The 14,628-nt window shown below is 42.7% G+C and overlaps 1 protein-coding gene across 4 annotated transcripts in view; it reads left to right on the forward strand.

Moving 5' to 3' along the window:
* ZNF664 (zinc finger protein 664) overlaps nucleotides 1-14,628 on the forward strand; it is a 39,747-nt gene that overhangs the window by 14,997 nt on the left and 10,122 nt on the right. The gene's annotated exons all lie outside the window — the stretch shown is intronic.

The raw sequence follows: 14,628 nt of genomic DNA on the forward strand, positions 1-14,628 counted from the left end.
GTAAACCATTGGTTATTAAAATTCAGTCTACTTGTCTCGTTCTCTTCTGCTATCTTAGAGACCTTACAATGTGGTTTTTAGATCTCATACCATTCTGTTTTTCTTTCTCATTATTCCTATCTTCACTGAGATACTAAAACTTTTTTTTAGAGCCATATTTGTTGCTCTGTACATTTCTACTGTTTTTTCCAAAGCCTTTTCCTTAAATATTAGTTCCTGAAAGTCTTCTTATCTGGGGATTATGGTTTTATGATAGTCTCTGTGCAAACTTGATTCTAAGTGCTGTTGTGATTCTAGCACAAGTTTTTTTTGTTGTCTGGGTTTTTGTTTGAGCCTTTGGAGTTGTGATCATTCCTTACTTAGTTTCCCCCCCTTTCACTTAATAAGACAACATGTATCTTATATACGTTGGGTATTTGTTCATCTTTATTTGGTCATTGCCTGAATCCAGAATTTTCTAGTTGAACATGCAGTCTGGTTATCTCTGCTTCACATACATCATAAAATTGTACATTATTTCTGTGCATAGCTAGGAAACAAGACAAAGGAAGGGAAAACCCTTGGTTTCCAGGGGGAGCATGTGATTTCTCACCATTTCTCCCACTGCCAAAGGTTGATTTCTCAGGCTCTGGGCTTCTTCCTTCCCTGACGTGACTTCTCTACCCAATGAGGAGGATTGGCTCTGTAAGGTAAAGGACATTTCAGTGGCCTCTGTCCTAAGTGAGTCTAGTTCCTGTATGCAGTTAGGAGGCTAAGCTCATGTGTATGTGTGGTGTTTTTTCTTTTTTCTGGCTTTACATGGCCCAAGTGGTAAGGCTGGGGCTGCTCCTAAATAGAGCCTGACCAACTCTCCCTTTTCTCTGTGCTAGATTGGTTTCCAGGCAACTACCCTATTTGGAATCCGGGGGCAATTTGGAAACCTTGGCATAATGGCAAATGTTCTCTCTTCTCTCCTCCTGACCCTGTTCTCTCCTTTTCTAACTTGGGTGCCCTCGGCTAGCCTTCTGTATTTTGGTTGGTGAGACTGAATATTTAGGCCTAGTATTTTCCTTTTCATGTTGGTATATACTTTGATTCAAGCTCAAAATTGCCACTGATGTAAGGAAAAAGAGTTCATGTGATATATCCTCACATAGGGAATGCTGCATTGAGGATTGGATTCACAGGGCCAGCTAATAAAAAAGTGTTCATGTGTTCTGCTTTTCTAGTTCAGTCTTGTTCATATTTCCATCCAGGGTACCTAGAAGTTAGGGGTATTTGCTGAGGCCACTGACCAAATTTGATATTAGCCATTAATTGCATATATTTTCAAAATAACACTGGATCAGCCACCAGTGCCAGTGCTACAAGGTCAAAAGCCTGAACATTGAAAAGCTTGTATAATTTGTAGTAACCATTCCCTGGTCCTTTCTGAGAGTGGAGTGGCAGTGATTTCTATCCATGCAAATACTAAATTGTAATTATCAAATCCTATCCAATCTTAGATTCATCATCTCTGTACACTACTGTGGCTCTAAGAAGCAGCTACTGTTGCACTATTGGTTGCCCAGTGAACCCGTCCCACAGATTTGTCTCCTCTGTATATGCTTATTCTGTTTGCCAAACAGTTTGAGTTAAATTTATAGAGACAAGAACGTATAATGGTAGTTGCTGGGGGCTGGGAGGAGAGGGGGAACGGGTGCTATTGAATGGGGATAGAGTTTGAGGTTTGTAAGATGAAAAAAAGTCCTGTAACGTGAGTTAAACCACTGAACTATACACTAACGGTAGTTAAGATAGTACGTTTTATGTAGTTCTCTTTTACCAGTTTTAAAAATAGAGCCAGAATCTCAAATCCCTCACTTTTTGAACTGCCAACTACTATGGCTGCTCCTGCTCCCAGCATCATTAGGACAGTCCTTCTAGTAACTCACTTCTCATTTCTGTTCATTCTCCAAGGCCCCGTTTCTGTCTCTTTACTTTCTTTAATGGCTAGGCTGGGTCCCATGTGACCTTCAGGCATTTCTTTTTTCTCTTTCTGAAGGTGGTTTGAACTTTCCAGCCTTTGTTCTTTTTTTTCCCTGGGCCTCAACATGGACTTTGTCCATTTGGCTCTCATTACTCCATCAATGGAAGGAAGAAGCCAGTTTCTCACTGTGTTAATCTGTCCTAAGCCTTTGTGTTTCCTTTGGCATTCCCTCCCCCAGCCAGTTCCTGTGTGACCTCAGAGCAGGAGGAATTCCCTGGCCAGCTGTGAAGGACAGATCCAGCAGAATCAGCCATGAGGAAGGGATGGGGAAGGCAGAGTATGCAAGGAAGAATGAATTTTCTTACATTGCATTATATTTATTGTGCTTCAGTTCTCTCTGGGTATCCTGTTGTGTCCCGAGATTTTTTCTTTTCAGTCTCCCTGTCAGTGCTTGTCCTTTCTGAGGAGGAATGAGCATAGAAGCGCATTGACCCTGGTTTGAGGTAGGAGTAAGCAACTGCAAAACCTCTGCCTCATAGCTGAGTAAACAGAGGCTGGTGAGAGTAAGTGAATTAGGGTTATATAGCTCATGAGTGCCATATCAAGAATTTGAACTTGGGCTTTTTACCACAAGTCTAGTGTTCTACCCATCAAACTATTAGGCTTCTTAATGCATGTGCATGTCACACATTTACTAGATAGCTAAGATAAGCTTAGGCCTTATATGTGGAATTCATGTAGGGGCCAGGGCTGAAGCAAATCATTTGATCTTATTGCTCAGGCCTTTCTGTATGTGGGGTTGAAGAACAAGAAAAAAAGCAGTAGAGGGCAAACTGAGGCAATCTCCTTAAAGTCAGATTTTTTTAAAGCAGTCCTCTGAATAGAAGGTCAAGAAGGAAGAACACATGGGTAGAAGCCAGAGGAGCAGTCAGACTCATAGGTTTAAAAGCAGCATTTGACTTTGAACAGAGAAGGAGCCTTAATTACAGGGAGATTAAATCAGCAGGTCTTTGGAAGTCTCTGCCTGTGAAATGACATCCTTAGCAAATGAATGAATGTGTCATGCACTAATTAAAATAAAGGAAATAAGACAACTAATATTTAGCCTCAGCTATGCTGTGAGCAGTCTGATAGGTACTCTCACATTTATTATATTCTTTAATTACCCCTAGCAAAGTGTTTGTAGACATTATTATTCACATGTTTGCAGATCAGTCTGAAATCAGCCACAATCACGTAGCAGGTGGCAGAGCAGAGGCTGTACCCAGCAATGTCACTGTCTCAGCAAAGGGAGAGGATTAGCTAAAGGATAGCTCCAGAGGTGGACCTGTGACGCCTTTGTAATACGTGTACTTCTCTTTCTCAGACTCAGAGTGAAGTTTGGCATCACTCCCTCGATCATTTTGTTTTCCCTTCTCTGGACCTAAGTTCATGGTCTTTGTGATTTCTAGTTAAAGAAAAATCAGACACAGTTTCTTTTGTCTTTTCTCCATTTGTAGTCAGTAGGACAAATCATGCCAAGAGCAATTTTCCCCAGGACAGAATGAAAACATCTTTCTTCCCTATAGCTCATTAAAACCCAGGGTCTAAATCATTAGCCACTGACTTAGGTTTATTGTGAGAAAAATCAAAGAACCTAGAACTTCTGATGTGTAGGCGATGGGGCAAGTGTAGGCAGTGATGAAGGAAGGAAAGAGGGGGAGAAGGAGGTACAGAGCCCAGACACTTGGAGCCCCAAGGAGGAAAAATGGTCTGAGGGTGGGGGTGAGATGCTGGCAGAGTGGCTAGACTGTCATCAGGGTTCTCTTATGCTCAGCAGTCATCTGGGTTGCTGCAGTCTTTTGTAGCTAGCTGGTGGCAAGGATGCACACAGGAAGGCATCAAAAGTGATGTAAAATCCTCACTTGCCAGTAAGAATAGATTTTTTAAAAGTTTGACCTTATTCCAGAAAGGAGAAAAGTAGGCCCCATTTTAGTTGGAGAATCTTGCTCAGAGTCTGAACCTCCTCTCATCAACCTAAAAAGTTGACTTCAGAACCCTTGAGGAAGTTACCCCTGTTTTTACTGAAGCAAATGATTGGCAATAGTATGTGCAGGATATGCTGGCTGCTGCTTGAGCCCCAGGTGTGGGAGCATTTGGACATGAGTTAGGGCATGCCACTGAGATGCCACACAAATGGCAGCAGTAGCCACACACTGCTGTTCTGGTTGAGGAGCCTGGCTTCAAGGTCACTTCCATTCTCAGAAGTGCACAACACTGCGATGCCTATGGTGGAATGCACAAGCACTTGGCCTGAATATCTTCTGAGGTTGAGCATTTTGGTATGGAGAATTTGACCACAAGGGGCTTAAGACTCAGGCAAATGCTAGGGCTTCTCCAAGTAAAACTCCCCCTCTCAGTTCTGACCATCTCCTAATTTCCAGCTCCTAAAGTTAGCCCGAGAAGATGAGGCGTGCAAGTTACTTCCATGAATGAGAAGCACACCTGAGAAAAGTGGTGTGGCAGCCAGGCTTTTCATGGTGCTATTGGCTAGAGGGGATGAGGCCTTATTGGCCAATTCAGAGGGCTTGGGAACCAACTGAACTCTCCTTCAGAGACTGTGAAAGCCCATTGCCAAGGGGAGAAGTCTAGCTGGGTAGGACCTTACAAGTGGGACTTCACTGTGACCTGTTATCATTGAGGTGGCCTGGGGCTCATGCAGAGACTGTAGTGAGGAGCAACAGCTCTGGCATCTTTGAGAGCCAGGTACTGGAAGAAGGTTGGTAATCTAGGAAGGGCCTGTCAAGGTCATGAGCCTGCCTGGGCTGCCAGAAGGACCTCCCAGGTTGCCACTATCTTCAATTCCAGGACTGAGGATGTTGGTAGAAGCAAAAGGTTTGGCATTCATTCCTCACTCCTAAAGCAGTGAGCTTGCTTATAGTGATGATTGCTGTAAGTAAAGTTATTGGACGACAAAGCTAAGCTAAGATTAAGTGGACTGGGCCTACTAGCTTGAGTATCTGAGTCTTCCTAACCTTTGTTACCTTTTGGCATTTTCTAAAGGAGATTTGTGAGGAGGTAATCCTGCTCTGTTGTGTTTCCACATACTGAAAGCATGTGGGGAGTAGTGGCCTCAAACAGAACAAATGCCCTCTTAGCCTGTTCCTTCGGCAGCATTCAGGCCCTAGTACCTAAACAGTCTTTCATTTATATTTTTGTATTCCAAGACATGTAGAAAAGGGCTGAGCAGAGGTTCTCTCGAAGTTGTACCTCTGCCAAAACCTGCCAAATTAAAATCTGATGATTTCTGGGACTTCGTGATCATTTTATGAGGGCACAAGAATTCCTAACCAAGCAGAACCTCTCTCCATGAATAGGGGGACCCATCATGTCAGAGAGAACCATGTCAGGTAGAGGTGCCTAATCCCCCTCGTGGAAATCAAGGTCTTAGAAGAACACACATTAGTGAGACACTTCTGAGTCCTTTACAAAGCATCTTTCTGCATAGACAGTTACTTCTCGTAGTGTTCAGCTCTCAGCCCTCTTGTGTATGAAAATTGAATTTTAGAATTATTTTGGAGAACTTTTGGGGACTCTTTTTTTGTTTTTTAAACATCTAGAAGAATAATGTCTGATAATGGGAATTACTAACTTCAAATAAATGTTCATCTTAACAGTTGACATATTTTGTCTTTTAAAAAAATGGGTTTGGGCGGAGCACAGTGGCTTCTTCCTGTAATCTTAGTGCTGTGGGAGGTTGAGGCCAGTGGATTGCTTGAGCTCATGAATTTGGGACCAACCTGAGCAATAGTTGTCTCTACTAAAAATGAAAAACGGAGGTAAGAGGATTGCTTGAGCCCAAGAGTTTGAGTTTGGTATGAGATACGAGGCCATAGCACTCTACCAAGGGTGACAAAGTGACAACTCTGTCTCAAAAAATATCCCCCAAAACATTAACATTAAAGACCCCAAAGAGCTTTAAGTTTATGTGAGTTGCAGGCTTTGATATTTACAGTAATAGAAAATGAAAACTAACATTTTTCAAAAATAGTAGTTCATTTAAGTAAAAGTGCTAAACTCATTGCATGCCAACATAAATGACATTTTAATGAAAAATAACTTTTCTAAAAAGACAGTTAAGAGGAGGAGGGGCAAAGTATGCATTTTGTCAAAGCTCTTTAAACGTATAGAGCTTAAATAAAAGATACCTACTTCTGTATTCAGTCTCTTACAGTATGTTGTTTTGGTTGAAGTAAATGGAGAGATTTGGCCCTGCACAGACAATGTAGAATAGATGGAAAACAGACTTTAGTAAGCTTTTCAGGTAATTGTGGCTTTATCTGTGACATGACAGCAAAACTTGACAAATGGTAAAGTCTTATAAGTTAGTTGAAGTGTACAAGCTGAAACTGTATTTGTGAACTTTTCATACTCTGGTGTTTAAAATCCACTGGTCACTCTGGGACTTTGAGTAGACCTTTTACCAGTACATCATGACACCATGTTTGTCATTTGGAGCTTTCACCAGGCTCCTACCTAATTGAACATTAATCAGTAGGCCTTGTGTTGTAGATTGTGAGGTGCATGTTGGGAGGGAGGAAGGCTGTAGATCACCAGGTGCTTAGGTCATTTATCCAGGACCAGGGCCAGTTTTAGCTGGAGCAGTGAGACGTACATCTACCACGTTGAAGGATGTGTGTTGAAGGAATGTACAATTTGCATACGTAGTAATCTGAGAGGGAGGGGATTACAGGCCCATTTTACAAATAGGAACCTGGTGCTTAGTTCAGAACACATCTCACGTCACACTGTTGGTGATAGAGACAGGAGTTGAGTAGAGCTGTGGGCTCGTTGTTTGTAAAAACTATGTTGTACTGCCAGCCCCTGTCTTCTGCTGGAGAGAGGTATAAATCAAGTAGGTTTTGTTTTATAGTTTACAAACAAAGAACATTAAAGAACATTTTCACATCAAGTATGCGACATTGATCAGGCACTTGCCAAGAACCACATTTACCCCTGAATCTTTGCTTCACAACTTTACTGTGATGCTGGAGCTCGTGCTAAATGCCAGTTCTAATTTGGTAGATCTGGAGGGAGTTAGAGGCTTTGCATTTCTGACAGGCCCCCCGGGGAGGCTGGCAATGCTGATTTATGGATCACTTTTTGAAATCAAGTTTCCAGAATCACCTTTCCTTTTCTGCATGCTCTTAGTAAGTGATGTGATTGTTAATCCCAGTCAAGCTTTGGAGAAGGACCAACTGAGTTAGAGGAGAAGGGTGGTAGCTTTTTAAAAAGCTTTGTCAGTTAAGGCTGCTTGGGTAATCAGCAACAGAAATGGATTCCAGCTAATTTTCATTGTTACAAAGGGGTCTCGACCCACAGGTTGAGAACCGCTGAGCTAATTCAAGATGAAAAGGAACTGTGGTGTGGAGGAGAAGGTGGAAAGAACCTAGTGGCACTAGAGCAGTGTTTTTCAACCTTTGTTATCTCATGGCACACTTGAACCTGTAGTTCAATTTCTGCAGCACACTTACATTATGTTGATTTAAAAAGAAGAGTTAAAAAAAGAATGTACTTTGAACTTTCAAAAATAATACGTAATTTTTAAAAACTTGCAGCACACCAGTTGAAAATCACTACTCTAGAGGATCGTGGTAGTAGGAACTGCTTAAATCTTGTCCTGGGTGCCATCATGAGACCATGAATGAACTGTAATCCTTTATGTCATTTTTCACTTTCTCTTCACAAGTCAGAGAACTTGGAGAGAAAGACTGTCTGGTTGAGCTTAGATTCTTGCCCTTTGACTGTACCAGGAACTGTTGTAAGAGAGAAGATCTGGGAACCTCAGCTTTCATAGGGGATGATAGAGGAGCACCCTGATTTATTGGCCTGTCAGTGGCTGCATAGAGGGAGAGGTGGTCCTCAACAGGACAAGAGAATGCGATTAGGAAAGGAAATGGAATCTGGGAGGCTGAGTTGTTGCCTGCAGGCTCCTAAAGCCATCTGCCAGGTAACAGTGGTCATTTGCTGTGTTCACCAGGCAGGTACACTCGAGAAAGAAAAAGGATAGTATTTATTTAGGCACTGTAAATCTTCATGCATTGTCTTGTTTCATTTTCAGAGCCATCCCAAGAGATTCAGATATTTCTCTTTTACAATTGAGGAAATTGAGTCATAGGGTTAAACAGTTTCTTGAATTCATACTGTTGATGGGAGAGCTGGAACTTGAATTCCGGTGTGTTTGTGCTATAGTATAATTTGTAGAAACTGCTGCTGCTTGGGGTAAAAGTAGGCTGAGCATTGCAAGGAGTGGTGGAAGTTGGACAGAATGTGTATGGACCCGGGGAACTGGAGGGGTGTGGGCAGTCAAGACTTCAGAGATTGAATGCTCTCAAAACAAGTTTCAACTTACCCTGTGTCTATTACAAGCTTGATGGCTTTGAGAAGGTCTTCAAACCTCTTAGCTCTACCAAATTATGTCTTTGCCTATGATGTGAAAGGATACTGTCATAGAATGAAAATTTAAGGTATGAAATCAGAGGGGAACAGGCAGGAATGGGGAGGTGTGGAAATGAGACAGTTTAGTTGGTTAGTAATTAATCGGTATCTTCTGCTGCGGCCAGTTAGGTTGCAGGGCTCTGTCCTCAGTGCCTGGCCAGTGAGGGAACATTCCTGCATCATCAGGACAAAGCTTGCCTGTGTGTGATAGATGGAAGCAGGCTGGATGCCCCACATTATATGTACTGTGTACAAAAACCCCATTCACTCTAGTTGATCCAATTGCAAAACCTCTTCTTACCTCCTTCCTCTCGCTGCTGAGGACGGAAGTGTATCTGTGTCTGGAACTTTTTTGGTGTGGGAGGTGAAGACTAGATATTGTTTATGGATTTTTGTTTCCTTTGGAAATGGAAGCAAAAAGAGTATTGTAAAAGGAAGGAAAAATTAAGATTTTTCTATGAAATGTAGTCTGTTGAGTAAAAGTATGTAAGTGAAATGTGCACTCCAGGTTTTCACAGAGTGAAAGGGCTCAGGTGAAGTGTGAAAGAGACACAGCCCATTCAACATCACGAAAGAGTGAACAACACGCCTTGATATGTATGCAGAGCCCAGACAGCGACCCGTAGAAGGGAAGCATTGCTGAGAGCAGGCCATATCCTTCTTGTAGTTTCTCTGGGCTGCTGTAGCAACAAAGTGTCTTGAGACAGTGGAAATATATTCTCACAGTTCTGGGGGCTAGAATTCTGAGATGAAGGTGTTAGCAGGGTCAGGCTCCCTTGGAAAGGCTCTAGAGCAGCAGTTCTCAGCCTGTGGGTTGTGACCTGCAGGAACTGTATTAAAGGGCCACGGCATTAGGAAGGTTGAGAACCACTGCGCTAGAGGAGAATTCTTTGCCTCTTTCCAACTTCTGGTGGCTACCAGCAATCGTTGGCATTCCTTGGCTAGTAGATGCATCGACCCAGTCTCTGCTGCATCTGCAGATAGCCTTCTTTCCTGTGCTTGTGCATTTGAATCTCCCTCTCCTTTCATTTGTAAGGCTGTCAGGCGATGTATTTAGGATCCACCCTGATCTACTGTGACCTCATGTAAATTAACAAATAATGTCTGTAAAGACTCTGTTTCCAAATAAGGTCATATTCTTAGGTTCTAAGTGGAAATCAGTTTCGGAGAGATACTGTTCAACCCAGAACCTTTTCCTCCTCCCTTCCTCAAAGCTTCTAACCCATACCCAGCACTGATGGATTGGCGTGGGGATGAGTACTAATGCTGGATCCTTTGTCAGCACATGGAGACTGGCTGTTTGGGCTGTACTGGGCACAGGCTCAGAGACAAGATGGATGTCTGAAGGGAGAAAGATGCATTGAGTGAGGTGAGCACTTCAAGTGCGACTATACACAGTTTTCCCAAAAACTTGGATAAGGGAGTGCGGGAGCCAAAGAGAGTGTTCCCCGTTCCAGAAGTGTAGTGTCAACCCATTCAGGAGCTAATTTCCTGTGCCACTTGATTTCCTAATTCCCCACTGGGGCATTTACTGTACTTCTCCCTCCTTGTATGTTTATGGGTCCTGGCCTCCTTATTTTTTGGGACCTATGACAGTCTCTACACACGTCCACCCCTTTAATGCCTTCCTGTTATCTTAAGACAGAGTCCTAAAGTCACTGAAAAATTGAATTGCATTTTGTTTTTATTCTGCTGGGATTGACATACAGAATTTGAGGCACCTTATTTTCAAAACAATGATAAAAGTATCTGTTGATCCTTGCAGATTTCTTTCCATTCTTATTTATAGGTAGTCCTGTCTCTGTTAACCCCCCCTCCATCCGACTAACTATTCAGGAAAATAAGCTCACATTTCAAACAGTGGAACATAAAAGGGTCATTATGGGTTATTGGTGAGGTGTCCACAGAGAAGGTAAACTGAATGCTCTGATTTGCTCCTGCATTTCTGTTACTGTTCTTTTGGGATCCTGGAGTCTAGCTCACTCCTTTTCCTGGGGTGTTAAGAAGTTCTTCTTGGCTGGGTATAGAGGCGCTTTGGGGATTGAAGGGGATGGTGCTTCCACTATGCTGGGCAGACTTTGCAGCACTGGCATTGCTTTTCTCCAAATCCCTGTTTGTGTATTTTGTGTTTGTTTCCTAGTATAGGTAACCTGAGATACTGTGCTTCCCTCTGTCCCTTATATTCATAGTGAAAATGGGCCTAGAATCTAGCACTTTACTTCACTTAATGAATTGAAAATTTTATTATGCAGATCAGTCAAGAACCTTTAATTAACTATAGACGACAATAAATGTCTAGGTTTGCTGCCTTATCCTTCAGACAAAGTTTTACTGTTCCTATGTAGAGTGTTCAGCACTTTCTTGGTTATATAGGAGGTTAGGCTTTTATGCTTGCCTGCCTGTGTGTGAACAAAGGAAAAAAAATTTAGCATCAGCATGTCCCATTGGGAGCAGTTTAGGGGCAGCTAGCTGCTAGAGCCTAGGGGAAAATGCCCTCCTAACGTGACAACTGCAAGGCCTGCGGTGGCCTGGCTTACACAGCATAGTGTGCTTAGGTAATAGTCACTAGCTGTCATCCTTGGCTTCTCTTACTATATCTTTGTTACAAGGTCTTAGTAATCTATAGAACTCTCAAACCTTTCCTTCTCCCTGTTAGTTTCTCTGTTCCTGAGATAAGAACCATTTGTATAACACCTATACTTAAGAAAAACATACATTATGTGGTTGTAATCAAACCTGATGCTTTCAGATGACCTACACACGTCTTCAGTGTGGAAAAGATAAAGAACAAAACAAATTCATCTAAACTAGACAGTCCAGTTAATTTTAAGTGTAAGAATAGAATTTCAAACACTTAACACGTTCAACTATATGACAAAGTAAATCTATGGATATGGGATTCTGTGAATGATTTTTTAAATAAAAGAAAACCTTGCATTAAAAAAAAAAAGTCCTAACTTTATAGGACTTCATATGAAGACATCTGAGTCGTTATTGGTCTTCATAGGAAGACTCCTACTTCCTAGGTGTCTAGTAACTATAATGGTTGTATTTCCTCAAAAATAAGAACTATAAAAAAGCCCTGTGAACTCCAGATAATGCATTTCTCTTCCTCACAGGCCCTGGCTGACCAGCCCCATGCTTCTGTAGGCTGGACTTCCACTTCCTGGTGCTCAGCACAAAGTCACCTCTAGACATGTGCTATTCCCTCCTGTTGTTCATGTGTCATCCTTGTTTCATCCTTTGAGTTTCATCTTAGAAGTAGAGTCTACTAGAAGTGGTCTTTGTCATGCTAAGACTAGTTAGGGTGTCTCTGGTTCATCAGCTTTAGTCCCAGGGACATGCTTGTGTCATAGCCCCACTGCTGTGCACCAGAACCTTCCCCTCCTCAACTGTAAACTGTCTATTTTGTTCATCATCAACCCCTCCAGAGCCTGCCCCATGCCTGACAGATACTGGGTACTGGATAATGTTTCTGGAACATGCATGTGTGCATGCAGCTCTGATGCTGTGTCTCAGAGGTCAGCCTGATCAGGACCAAGGCCTCAATAACACCTCTGTTCTAGGCCTTCCTCAGGGTGGGCTGGTTTCTCTGACCATCACCCATCTGTCTATATCAAGTGCTAGTCAGCGTGTGTTAGAGGAACTGCGAATGCAGTTTGGTAAAACCTAGAAGTTGCTTTGGATTCTGTGTATTTCACATCACTGACCTAGCACATCCATCACCTAAGCTAAGGCACTTGGATCATCTTTCTTGGAGAATCTTATCCGGTTCCCAGACACAGTTAATTGCCTGTTCTGTGCGGGAAAGATTAATCACATGGCCCTTCCAACTCATTGGTTATTTTTGGTAGAGGGTGGAGAGGCGGAGATGTATCTTCTTCCCTGTTCATTTTCCTCTTTCCCAGAAAGTGTGCCTTTATCCCTTTAAGTGGCAAAATTATATACTACACGTTCTGATAGATCTGGAAATAGATTTAACTGAGGTTGTTAGATCTGCTACTACAGAGAGGGGTTATTTACATTTAGTGATTCCTAGGAAGAGCTGCAACTGTAATGCTGCAGGAAGGTATAATACTTTATAGGTTTCTTATAATCAGAATAGTTTGTCTCAAAAATAAAAGTAGTGATTTTCACTTTTTTTTTTTTTTTTGAGACAGAGCCTCAAGCTGTCCCCCTGGGCAGAGTGCCGTGGCATTACAGCTCACAGTAACCTCCAGCTCCTGGGCTCAAGCGAGTCTCCTGCCTCTGCCTCCCAAGTAGCTGGGACCACAGGCGCCCGCCACAACGCCCGGCTATTTTTTGGTTGCAGCCGTCATTGTTGTTTGGCGGGTCCGGGCTGGGGATTCGAACCCGCCACCTTAGGTGTACGTGGCTGGCGCCCTAGCCCGTTGAGCTATAGGCGCTGAGCCGTGATTTTCACTTTTATGGCAAAATACTTGCATAGTTATTAAAAGCAACTTTATATTTTTGTAATCCAGAACTCTGATTTTGATATACTATATTCAATATAAAAAAAGAAAAGCTCAGTCCAGACAACCAGCGAGGAATGGTGTTGGGGTGAATCTTCCACTTGTCAAAGGAGGAAGGAGGACTGGAGTTGTGCAGTGTTTGTATGTTAATGATTTGGTGGGAGTTGGAGGAGGTCCTCTGATGGGTCTGCTTTTTCTCTGAGGCATTCCAGGTAGAGAACAGAGATGTCTACAGGTCAGATGGAGATCAAACGTAAGGTGGGGGTGTAGCAGCTATGTGGCAAGTTGGGGAGAAGTGACATACAGATTCCTGAGGCTTGGAAGGCCTGCTTGAGGGCAGTACCCATGAAGACTGGGGCAGGTTTATGATTTTCTCCATCAGCATAAGAAGGTAGAAGTTTCAGCTAGAAGGCCCCTTTGTCCTTTGATTATTCCCTTTTGTCAAAAACTTAGTTCTGCAGAAACTAATTATTCAGCCGTCTGCATTTCCCACGTAGCACTGAGTGTTTGAGCCCTGGGGACAAAACTACCCATGCCATTGGCAGTTTCTCCAAACAACTGTCTCACACCACCTCTGTGCTCTGCCACTCCTCTCCCTTCTCAGCAGGTGCTTTCCAGCAGCCAGTGACTAGTCAGCTTTACTGCTGAGCACGTGTGCCACCTCCTGCCTTTGGCTGTTACACAGAGAAGAGTATCCTTCCTCTCTTACTGAGCTTTAGAACCTGTCTCCATTTGCCTTTTCCATTATTTCTTTTCTCTGCTATATTTTCAGTTTTTCCCTCTCACCAGAATTGTTCCTATTATTATCTTTCCTGAACTTTTCCTTGAAGACATAAAAGTTTATAAACTCAATTTGAACAGGTTGAATTTCCACAGCTGTGAGATGAGCACATCTGGATATAACTGTGCCCAGGTTAAGATGCCACTAGACTAGGACCTCCAAAAACCCTGGAGGCATTAGTCCGTCTGCCTGCTCTGCTTTCTAACAGCAATGATTGATTTTGCCTGGTTTTGAATGGTGTGTAGGTGGAATCATCACAAATGTACTCTTGCGCTTGGCTTCTTTCAAGCACAAGTCATGTTGGACTTCCTGTGTGCTCCATTCCAGGGTCCTCTGTCCCAATTACCCTGTACTTCTTCCTCGGCAGTCATATCCCTGCCTCCAGCTCCACTTACCATCTAAATATTGATGGCTCACAAATTTGTAAAGTCACACCTTATCTCAGTGACTTCCTTTCATCCAGCTACTATCCTGTACCTCTGCTTTCAGATTCTATGAGTGCATCTAAGATTCAGATCATCATGTAAACCCCCAAACTTTGGTCTTTTTTTGAGTTTCCTGTCTTATTGAGTGGCTCTGTCTCCAGTTATTCAAATAAAAATTCTAAGGGTCAGCCTTGGGACTTCCTTTTCTCTTACCCATTGTGTTCCATTTAGTACTAGTTTGAATGATTTTTCTCTTACCACTATTGCTTTAGTCCAGATTACCATCATTTCTAACCCAGAGTGCTAAAGTAGTCTCTAGCATGTTATCCCCAGATGCTCTTGCTTTCTACCCATCTGTTAATTTATGTACTTCAACTGGAGTTTATATTAAGAATGCAGATCTCGGCTTGGCGCCTGTGGCTCAAGTGGCTAAGGTGCCAGCCACATACACCTAAGTTGGTGGGTTCGAATCCAGCCCAGGCCCGCCAAACAACAATGATGGCTTGCAACCAAAAAAAAAAAAAA

Source organism: Otolemur garnettii, unplaced genomic scaffold (assembly GCF_000181295.1).
Source record: "Otolemur garnettii isolate 467f Iridium unplaced genomic scaffold, OtoGar3 scaffold00099, whole genome shotgun sequence".
Lineage (NCBI taxonomy): Eukaryota > Metazoa > Chordata > Mammalia > Primates > Galagidae > Otolemur > Otolemur garnettii.